This window comes from Neoarius graeffei, chromosome 23 (genome assembly GCF_027579695.1).
Source record: "Neoarius graeffei isolate fNeoGra1 chromosome 23, fNeoGra1.pri, whole genome shotgun sequence".
NCBI classification, from domain to species: domain Eukaryota; kingdom Metazoa; phylum Chordata; class Actinopteri; order Siluriformes; family Ariidae; genus Neoarius; species Neoarius graeffei.
The window spans coordinates 38330965-38341169 of record NC_083591.1 but is presented as its reverse complement, the minus strand read 5'-3'; positions in this window follow the sequence as shown (position 1 = coordinate 38341169).

Genomic DNA, 10205 nt, shown 5'->3' with positions numbered 1-10205 from the left:
CTTTTTTTGAGAGACCCGCCGCCTACTTCAGCGCAGAATAGTGACGTTTGTGGCTTGTTGATGACGTGTAAGTCGGATGAATGCGACCTGGCGGTTCAGACTGAAGTCGCATATGAAAAGAGCGGATAGGGATCGGAATTAGGACCACATATCCAACCGGCCTGGGTCGGATTTGAAAAAATCGGATCTGTGTCGTTCATATTGTCAATAAAAGATCGGATACAGGTCACATATGGGCGAAAAGATCGGATTTGAGTCACTTCAGCCTGCAGTGTGAACGTAGCCAAATTGTTTTATGAAAACTTAAAACTTGCATTGCAGACTGCACATACATTTCAGTGCTAACACTAATATCAATTTGTTCATTGTAAACTTGAGAACATATACCTGAGAACATTTAACTTGTGCTTATTTTGCAGGAACAGCACACTGTCTGAAACACATTGAAAAGTGCAGTGGGCATCTTAATTGGAGCATCTTAATTTAATTGGAGCGAAACAGGTTTTGCAAAGTGCATTCTCTTTGTCCAGCTCACTGTTTTTTTTTTTTTCTCCTTTCCTTTGGAATCCAAAGTGCCTCCAAACATCTGCCTTAAAGTTCGGCGGCGTCTCTAGGTTTATGTTAACAGCCACGCTTGCCTGTTTTTTTTCCTCACTGCAACCGCCGGGGAAAAAAGAGAAGACGAAGAGTGCCTTGTAGTGAGGTAGCGGCACAGCGACACCTCGCGGAGCGGAGGTGCGGAAGTCGTACTGGATTTACAACCCGTCATGATTTTATTATTTGAAAAAATGTCGATATTCAAATTTTGAGTATCAATATTGAATCGGAAGACAAAGTATCGCGATATATCGCCGTATCGATATTTTTGCACACCCCTAGTTGACGCCCACCCAGTTCCCCAGTTTCAAAAAACACACGCTTTCTTATAAAGGCAGCATCTTTAATCGTGCTCAAATGATAACAAACATCGTTTGCCACACCTGCAGGAAACCACAAAAGTGAAAAAACAAAACATCAAAGCTTTCTTAAGGCAGCACGTCGTGCTCGAATGAGAACATCGAATCACATTAATATATTATGCGCTCTCGTATTTGAATTAGATAGAATTTGATTGAAATGTAACAGTTTTAAAACGTTGCAACACGGTAAATGCGCAAATTCATTCCAAAGGGAGATCACATCGAGGCATGTAGTCTACCAGCCAGATATGGGGAAAATATATGATTTTCATCCGCGTTTAAAACACTCGCAACACAACCCTGTCATTACAAGGTTATGAAAATGAATTGAGAATGAATTTAATTTGCAAAAAAGTTAACATATAATAACAGTAAAAATAGCAACGATAATTATGAACATATGCATTTTAAAGAGATACAACAATTAAGGAGCATATCAGGAACAGATAAAGAAGAGGATCCATCTGATTGTGAAGTGCAGCGCTGGCGGCTCAGTCTGCAGCGAGAGAGAGAGACAGACAGACAGACAGACGGTGGGTGGGTCAGTAGGCTATATAGGTCCTATTTTCAGTAGCAGTATATATTTTTAGCAAGATCAATGCCATTTGGCCAAATACATACCAATGTTAATGCGACGGATGGGCCTGCATCTTGGCACAGAGCTCTCCGATGTTTGGGGTAATTGAAGACAGTCTCAGCCTCAAATCTTTCTCAACATCTCCCAGTCTTTGCCGATGTTTAGTTTTAATTGCTGCCAAAACGGAGAACCCAGCTTCGCACAGATAAGTTGTTGCGAAGGGCATCAAAACTCTCAAGGCCTGTTTTGCCAGGACTGTGTATGACGGCATCGACGCAGTCCAGAAATCCACAAGTGCCTTTCGCTTGAACTGCAACTGTAGCGCTCCATCTGTTGGCAGTTCAATCAGCTGTTCCTGCTGGTGAAACGTCAGCTGCGGGACAGGGAGGGAAACTTCAAAGGGGTTACGAATCCAAGCTTGAGATGGGCAATTCCATGTAAATGTCAACCTCACCATGCAAAAATAAAGCAACATGTAATACATCAAAACCACTCCCAGAGATCTCACCTAGGCCTGTATTTTACAGATGTGAATAAGTTGAACCAATTTGTAACCAACCTAATATGTCACTGTCAGTCTTTCTTTCTTATAATGTAAACCCCAAGCTAAAATCAACTTTGATCATGTACAATTCTATATTATTGCCACAAGCCACAGAAATGTATGCTAAAATCCACAAAACAGCAAAACAATAGCCATCCTAAATATTATTGAAGAACTTTGATAGTTTTAGCTGATATTTAGAGAGTTTTTCAAAGGGTTATGGTGGTTAAATTGCTGATTTTCTAAACATATGCCATGTCTATTTCAGACGCGTCACATCCATAACGGAATTTGGTCACATCCATAACGCTGACTTTTCCTTCCGAAACTCTGCATGAAATACACAATATTTTAAACAAAGATTTTTTAATATTCACCTTGGACCCCTCTATCAAACGGATATCTCCATCTCGACATTAGGTTTACAATTTCACAGAGTTTGATAAAAATGTACAGTCACCCAAGAAAAGTGACACTTTTTCTGTCACATCCATAACGCATCTTTTATTGGCATTTTCTGGCATGCCCGAGATGTACTATGGGAATTGTTCTTGTTCTATCACTTCTCCAGTATGGTACAGCCTTAAAATATGCAACACCTGTTTAAATACTGGGAGACAATAAAACATGCACTGGGTCATTTGTTGCCATTTTGAGTTCAAGTGTCACGTCCATAACGCTGGAATTGCTCAGATGCATCCTGGGTGCGATTTGCTGGGGGGGATGGGGGGGGGGGGATCATCCCCCCCCCCTCTGGTTTTTATCTCTGCTGAAAAAAAATCCTCGGGGACAACCCCGTCAATAAAACAAACACACAAACAAACCAAAAAAAAAAGTTGACATGACAGGCATGTTGTGACATGCCTATGGTCTACATTTCACTCACTTTCAAAATGACCTGAAGTGGCAGCTTTGATGTTCACGAATGTCCCCAGCAAATAGATACATTGTAGATAATAACAATATCTTTGCGTTCTATCGCAGGGATGCAAACAGCGCGCCTTTTGGCGGATGCCACCTTTTTCACGGCCGATTTTTTTTTTTTTTTTTTAGGGGGGACGTTGGAGTGTCTGATTATAATTTCAAAGTAAATTCTGTATTAAAATTACTAAATAAGCAAATCCGTTACAGTCCATGAAACAGGAAGTATAAGGATGAGAAAAAAACAGTTTAAATTGGAAAGCTGCGCACAATGTGAACTGCGCCATCAGAGCAAACTGTTCATTTAGTATTCATGTATTTTAGTGATTTTCGAGTCACTGTCCATTTAATCCGGAGGGAGAGAAACATCACAGCAACGCGACAAGCAATGCGAACTTTGTTGTGTGTTAGTGTTCGTGTATTTAGTCAGAGAGATAGGAAGATGAATTTACTATCTCTGGTTTAGTGTTCGTTTTCATTTAGTGTTATTCATTTGATATCATCGGATGTTATTGAGCTGTTAACCTACTGTTACCTTAATTTTGTGACGTTTCATGATTAAAAAAAAAAAAACATCCCCCCCCCCCCCTTCTGGTTTTTTGACAAATCGCACCCTGGATGCATCCATAGGTGGGAAGTATTTCCGTAGCTGCTCGGTGAGATGGTTGAGGTGTTCACATATCAGGTTTTTCACGTGTTCGCCCAGGCCCACGTCATTTCCCCCCAAGTTGAGCATCGCTAATGAGTGAATGAATGAAGCCACAAACTACTGCAGAACCGTTACAGCGTAGAAGAAGAGTTAAAAATCGCCATTACAATTTTTATCTTGCGCACCTCCTAGTGGCAGCTGGCGCACCCCCGGGGGTGCGCGCACCACACTTTGGGAAACCCTGTTCTAGACAATAAAGTTGATATTCTACGTTTCACCTCCGACCATTGCCTATGACCTTTAAAGGGGAGTCGCAGAACCTTTATTTTTAAATATATTTCTGAGTGGATAGTACCGCCATCCTTGACTCTTGTATGCTGCATAAATGGGAATAAAAAATATATTTTTGAGAGTTAAAATCGACCGCAAAGTTGGCATTCGAGCTGCCCCGCTGAGCCAGCCAGCCCTGAGCGTGTGACGTCACAGCAGGAACCGGTTTTAAGGCCGAGGCCTTTGACAGCTACAGACTAAAGTCATATAAATTAAAGTTTATGGTGAAAGTAAGAAATCCCGTTACCGACTTGCTCAACTAAGACTGATTTGACTTCACTGATTGTGGGTTGACTCTCATTAAAACAGGATAGGTGTTATAACTTATGCAACGTACATGTACATGCATGCATTTTCACTGATAAAACGTAAAAGGCTAATTAAATAATCAGATGAACTGAGACAATCACATTCTGAAGCAAATTAAATAATCTTATACCGCAAACTTAGGGCGTATTCACACCTACATTGTTTGGTCCGGACCAAACGAACCAAATTTCCCTTGGTCCGGACCTTTTGGGTTGGTCTGAATACAAACCACCGAACTCTGGTCCGGACCAAAGGAACCCTGGTGCAGACCTTTTGGAGGTGTGAAAGCAGACCGGACCTAATCCGATAGTTTTGCTTTTTTGTACCTCGGGAGCTTCCGTCGTTTGTCGAGCATTATGGGAAACAGAGTCTTGACACTCCACCGCAAAGTGCAAACACTGTTTCGGTTGTCAAGGGAACCTTCCGACAGTCATTCAGTCATTCAGACCAGTGGTAGGCTAGACTACAGAGTACAAAAAATGAGTAGGGGGCAAACGTGGGCCGAGGAAGAAACGCGTACCCTTGTGGATATATGGCAGATGTCCACATATCTGAGCTTTTGGAGACAACACACAAAAATGCCGACGTGTTTGCTGTATTCAGTGAGAAAATGAAGGAGAAGGGGTTCACGCGCTCCCCAGAACAATGTCGGCTAAAAGTGAAGAAACTCCGTCAGACCTACATTAAAATCAGGGGCATTCTTTTAAAAAGTGGCGGTACTAGCGACGCAAAAAAGAAATTCATCTATTACGATGGATAAGGCGAATATCCCGACACATACCTCCTCCGTCTTGCGTGAAGAGCCAGAACTGTCACAACATGATGCGCGCTCATCAGCGCTATCCTCCGTAGCCGCCTTGCCCTTTGAAGTCGTCGTTGACAAATTACTTGTACAACAGCATAGCAGCATAGTAATCGCACAATTGTGAAAACAGTAAAAACTGGAAAAAACATATAGCTTTGATGACGTTAAAAATAATAACAGCACGGAAAGCCTCCATGACTACTTTTGAACTTAACGCTTTGTGCGCGTGTCGTCTCTGACCAATAGCTGAACGACCTCAGGGCACGTGGCTTTGTTGACAGATTTTGGTCCGCTTACTAAAATGTACAGTGTGAAAGCGAACCGCACCAAAATGAAAAAAAACATTTGGTTCGGACCAAAGCAAGTGAACTATCGAACTATCCTGGTCTGAATACACCCTTAAACACACAATACAAGTTACATGTATTAATTGAAATGCAGGTAAACAACGAGTGTTGTTTTGTATCCAAATGAGAGTCGGAGCTTACCCATCTGCGTTCTCGCTTCTTGAAGGCCGACCTTGTGGCCAATTGTTTTGGAACAATCTGACTTTCAGTTGTTCGTTCAGTTCTCTGTTCATTCGCTTCTTCCATGTAAGGGCGAGATATTGCTGCTGAGGCGAGCATATCCAGCAGAGAAATCAGACAGCTGCTCCACTCATTCTCCATTTTCTCCATATTGAGTACTCCGCCATTACTGCTCGGCTCAGGCAATTACTAAAACCTAGGACGGGACGTCACCGGTTTTAGCAACAACCGCGGGGAGGTCACTGTCCGAGCGATAATGTCCCGTCCCTTTCCATCCTGGGTTTTAGCAACAACCCTCAGCCCACACTGGTGCAACTGAACTTACTTTCCTTTTCTTGTAGTTTTTTTTTTCCTTTAATTGTTGGTACTGCACCAATGCTCCAACAGATCAGAGGTCTCGTACGAGTCTTCAGTAAACTGTGCAGAGCAGAGGAGAGACCACTTCATAGGCGCCCGTGAACTTCTCACAAAATGTGTCCAGATCTTTGCAGTTTGAACATTCTTGGGCCATGAATGCAACATGAATCCACCTTCTGTCGTGTTGCTGCACCGGCCAAAAACACATCTACGTGGCATGGCGATAAATTAGCTCAAAATGGAGGATCGGAGTTGCAGTCAGCTCTGTGTTTTAGTATAGCGGAAATGGCGATGAGACCGATAGCCTTCCTGCTGTGACGTCACAGATGTCAAGGTCATTCACTCAGACCGCTACCTCTATGAATCATTTTAATCGTAAAAATGACTATATTAGATTTAGAGTTAACGCTTAAAACTATTCCTGTGCCATTCTTGAGGTCTCAAGGCATTTATAAACAAAAAATAAGGCCATGGTTCTGCGTATCTCCTTTAAGTCTGGAGCTTCGCTTCGCATGCCACGAAAATGAACGGAACACCATTGTTCTGTATATTATGCTTAATGTGAGGAATCATGTAAGTGAAGTCAACTTCCTGTCAAATGTCCAGTAGCCACCATTCAAGGAGCCTTTTGTGAATATTGTTCAAGAAGATCATATCATATAGATCAAATTAGATCACAGAGAAGGAGCCCTGATGACCACAAATGCGGCATGGCCAGGTTTAGACCACCAGCTATTTCACTTCCAGGAAAACCGCTATTAAAAGTCACGTGACTTTTTCTTTTTTTTTTTAAACCCAGCAGTTTAGACTAGTCAGTTGAATCTAATCTGCATGTCTTTTTGAACTGAGGAAACCAGAGCACTCAGATGTAAGGCCATTATTAAAAAATGTTCTGTTTCCAGTCCACCGGCCGGGTTTTTTTTCGGGTTCGTAAATCTAAAATCGAACTTGACATTTTACGCATTCCCAGGGCTTTCCACTAAGGCTCATACTAGCCAGCCATGACAAATAAGTAGCCAGCCGGGGGGGAGGAAACACAAAATAAACTCCTGTGCACGCAGTTCCCAGGATTAAGGGCCCGTTTACACAAAGGACGCTGTCGGGTAAAAACGACTAAATATTTTATCGTAAGTGCCTTTCGTCTACACGGGGACGGCGTTTCTGAGGCTGAAAAACGGAAAAAATTGAAAACGCCTTCCAAAGTGGATAAGTTAAAAACAGCCCCTGTTGCATATCCGTCTAAACTACCCAATACGCCAAACTCTGCTCGGATCTGCTCACGTCGGGTACACGTTTATGTCATACATATGTCATATACTGCACATGCCAGCCCGGGAAGTAAGAAAGTAAGTAAAAAAGTAAGAGCATGTCTGATTACATCGATCCAACGGACCTTCAAGCTGCTCTGGCAGCTTTAATAAACGTCCAGGAGTCCTTCGAACATCTATACCGAATCTGCACATATACCGTTAATGAACAGAGGCGGGTATAGTATGCTCTTACTTTTTTACTTACTTTCTTACTTACCATAGCCAGAGTAGTCAAAGTTTTCGCGGCGCAGATGTGCAGATCAGACAAGACGGAAGACGTTGCGCATGCGTGCAGACGTAGCGGAGGTCTTTCACAGCACCACCTAGCCGCCTGGCATGCACATCCAGTTGAATTCCACACATTTATGCATCACCGTATAGACGCAGATTTCCTCCTTGAAAACGGTCGTGTAGACGCGGAAAAAAGTGAGAACGAAAACGGACTTTTGCGTTTTTGTTTCAGACCGTCCCCGTGTAAAGTGGGCCTAAATGAGTGCGGTTCAGTTTGACATTATTGTCGGTCCGTTAGATAAACATTTAATTTTATTAAAATCAAAAATTAATATTTAGAGCCTGTGGGCTACAAAAATAATAGTCATTAAAGTAGCCGGCTGGACTTAATTGTGTGGCCGGCAGCCGGCGCTTGTGGAAAGCCCTGCATTCCGCGCAGAATATAGAATTGAATCAGCTCTGCGCATGCGCCGTGCGGCACAAAAAAATAGCAGCCACCATGAAGGAAGGAGATCCGGAGTTTTCAAACATTTGCTCAAGTGTGAAATCACAAAATGGTATTCTAGCGAACAACAAAATAGTAAAGATTCAGAAAAACAAATCATTCAGTGATCATTTTAATAGTGTAATTTCATCCGAACTAGGCCTAACGCTCGATTTAGAACTACAAAAAGTCCGTGTGTCGGACATTTTAATTACCTTTTGGAAAAGTTTTGCAAATGTTGCAGTCAGCATTTAAAATGCTAACTTAAAGTTTTTGTACAAGTTTCAGTTGATTAAACCGTCATATTTTATTAAATGTGTCTGCTTTTGTAATAAAGTACTGAAAGAAAAAGCAAACAGCATTGCGATTTCTTATCCATCCATATATATAATATAAAAAAAAAAATCCCTCCCTCCCGACTGAAAATTTTTTTTGCTCACCCGGTGGACAGGAAAAGAATTTTTTTTTTAAGGATGGCCTAACCCTCACAGCAACAGAGAATACGCAAATGCCACACAGAAAGGTTCGAACCCAGAACTTTCTTGCTGTGAGGCAACAATGCTAACCACCGTGCCACCTCACTGTTATTGTACTTGTAGCTCTTACAGGTTATTATAAGAACTTGGGGGGGGGGGGGGGAGATACAGCACATACGAGTGTGATGGACAGGAGTCCACGAACGTTTGGCATTCTGCTGTCGTATAGGTTTTCCCGAACCGAAATACGTTTCTCGTATCAAAACCTCAGCACTGCTGAATTCTCAAATCTGATTAGTTGACTACTTTTGTACAACCCGAGTTCTGATAATAGTGTCCACTGGAATTCAAATCACAGGTTTATATTAATGCGCTTGTACCGACGTTATTGTTTCTATAGTAACAGCTCATTCACAGGGATTAGTATGGTGGATGCGTCACATAATCAGAGTACAAACAGATTAAAAAAAGGTGTTGTTATTGAACAAAGGCAAATGTATTTTCATTGATATGGAGACGGTGTGTGCGCAATGATCCTTTTTTTTTTGGTAACGTGAGAAGCCGGATGGTTTTTCCTGTTAAAAATGGAGAGATTAGTGAGGGAACTGTTTGTTTATAGGTGCTACAGTATAATGTAAGTGATAACAGGACCTCACAGACGTTCCACACCCTCCATCCGTTATCTGTAGCTGCTTATCCTTATCACAGGCAAGCTGGAGCCTATCCCAGCTGACTATGGGTGAGAGACACCCTGGACAAGTCGCCAGGTCATCACAGGGCTGACACACAGACAACCATTCACACTCACATTCACACCTACGGTCAATTTAGAGTCACCAGTTAACCTAACCTGCATGTCTTTGGACTGTGGGGGAAACCGGAGCACCCGGAGGAAACCCACGCGGACACGGGGAGAACATGCAAACTCCGCACAGAAAGGCCCTCGCCGGCCACGGGGCTCAAACCCAGACCTTCTTGCTGTGAGGCGACAGCGCTAACCACTACACCACCGTGCCACCCTGTTCCACACCAAAAAAATTGTAATCATTAAAAAATCTCTGTGATTTGATATATTATAAAATGCTTTGAGGCAGATGATCCATTCTAGATCTCTCTAATTCATTTGCGCTAGCAGCGCTGAGTTACACTCACTCAGGATCTTTGTACTTTCTTCTTCTCCTATTTTTTTTTTTTTAGGGCACTATTTCTCCCTCGGTTTTCAAACAATCATCACCAAATTTCACACGAAGAATACGTCTTGTCTGAATTACGTTGCTTTGACTTTTGGTGCCGATCTGGATCACTGATCCGGAACGATCCATGAAAGCAGGATTTTTTTCAGTCGCTTATAACTCTGTCAATTTTCATGATTCTTTGAATCAGTTTTTTTTTTTTTTAAATTTGTTCAGGGCGCAACTTTTCCTCACTAAGTGTCATTCTCTATCTCTTACCGTTCCGGATCTATAGTGTACAGTGACCAGACGTACCGGTTTGTACCAGCTAGCGCAAATTACTAGGGCTGTATTATTCGTTTGCCATTAGTTGCTCACGATATCGTACCATATATATTGCGATATATCGAGTTAAACAATGTCTTTAATATATTGTAAGCAGAGGGCGCGAATACGTTTGGTGGCAAAATTATTCAATCAAGGAGTCTCGAGACGAGGCCATGGAGACATGGGGGACGTAATTAGCGGCGTCTGTAGCAGAGCGCATTGAAGCA